At 34.5% G+C, this 1660-nt stretch overlaps 1 pseudogene; it reads right to left on the reverse strand.

Moving 5' to 3' along the window:
• Window positions 1–379: 379 nt before the first annotated feature.
• On the reverse strand, window positions 380–498 carry LOC112483382 (annotated as a pseudogene).
• Between the last annotated feature and the right edge of the window lie 1162 nt (window positions 499–1660).

The following is a 1660-nucleotide window of genomic DNA, read 5'->3' on the forward strand; positions in this document are numbered from 1 at the left end:
TTGTAAGTGATAGGAAAAGTGGGTGCATTTGAGAGATGAATAAAATTGATCACACTTAGGAACAGATTGTATATGGAGTAAGAGAGAGGAGGTCATGAAATGGCTGGTGGTGAGAGTGGTGGTTAGAAGAGTTGTTCCAGGTCTGATGCAAATGACATAGCCATAATGTGGGTGTCCACCGGTCTGTGCTTGACCACCGGATCTTAGATTTGGAGATAGCACTTTAATTTTATTTCTCTTTTGGGGGTTGGAAGATTTAGTTTCATATTAATTCCCTCTGTTTTCTTCTCCTTAGTTTCTAATTGCTCTAATGACAAATAGATACTTAAGATTATGTTTTAAAAATTTGAGAACATGCTTAACTTTTTTTTTTTTTAAATGCCTACAGCATCTGGTATTCCAAAGTGGTCTCCCATCCAAGTACTAACCAGGCCTGACTCTGCTTAGCTTCCAAAATCAGACGAGATCAGGTATATACAGGGCGGTATGGCCATAGACCATGTTTAACTTCTAAGATATTTTTTAGTGTAGGTATTTTGCACTTAATGAGACAATTTGGGAAGTGACTGAATCAACAGATATAAAAGCTTGAATTGTGTCCCAGTGTTCAAGTCGTAAATAGTCTAGCCAGTATAATTTGAATGTGTTTTCATTGTTTTAGATTGGTCAAACTAATACAAATGGGTGATGTGAGGGTATTATAACTTAAAGAACTAGAAAGGTGGACCCAATAATTCAAATCTGGATCTTTAAACACCGATCTAAACCTCCTTGAAGTAAATACTGGCTGGACTGCTGACTTACTGGTGACTTTCAGTTTCTGCTATGACCTTATAAAATCTATGTATTTTTGCTTCCTGTTTGCATCTGTCGATCATCTTTATCACCTTACTTCCCAGTAGGGAAGGATTTACTTCTGTTGCTGTATTACTCTTTTGCAACTTAAATTGTTTTGCCTTTAAGTTTCTTGTAATTCTTCCATTTCTCAACCTCAAAAGCATTACTTAACATATAGCGACAGTCGTTTTAAAAATCAAACTATATGTGTAAAGGTCAAAGAACAATAAATGCTGTTCTGCAATTTTGTGTGTATGCTATGTATATTTTCATATATGATAACATGTATCCATTTCAATAAATGTATGCTGATTTCTCTATAAAAAACAAAACAAAACACTGAATTTCTAATGTCTGAAAATAGCCCTTAAGAAATAGCCACCTTAGAATTGATGTGGAAACAGCAGGCTGACCAAGAACAAGACTAACCAAAGAAAGTACCAGGGAGGGCCAGGACCACGCTGGAAAGCCTAACTGATGGCTCTCAGCAAATGAGCCATAACATGTCCTATAATTTATATTTCACATATGGGCAGGGACTGTATTAGTTATGCTTACCTTTTGTGTCCTGAATGAAGAGTAAGCTCTTATATTTATCTTTGAAACTTCCATTTACGTTGAATTACCTAGTAGGCAACTCAACAGTTATTTTTGATTTATTTAAATAGCACATTTATGATTTGTATTTATAAAAAAAGGATACCATTGGTAATTCCTATTATTTATTTTTGAGGATGTTGGTGATAACAATTCCCTATGATCAGTTAATAAGTACTATAAATAATTAGCAGTATATTATTTTCTAGAACTAGCAATTTTCTGT

Source organism: Pteropus alecto, unplaced genomic scaffold, assembly GCF_000325575.1.
Source record: "Pteropus alecto unplaced genomic scaffold, ASM32557v1 scaffold24, whole genome shotgun sequence".
Classification (NCBI taxonomy): domain Eukaryota; kingdom Metazoa; phylum Chordata; class Mammalia; order Chiroptera; family Pteropodidae; genus Pteropus; species Pteropus alecto.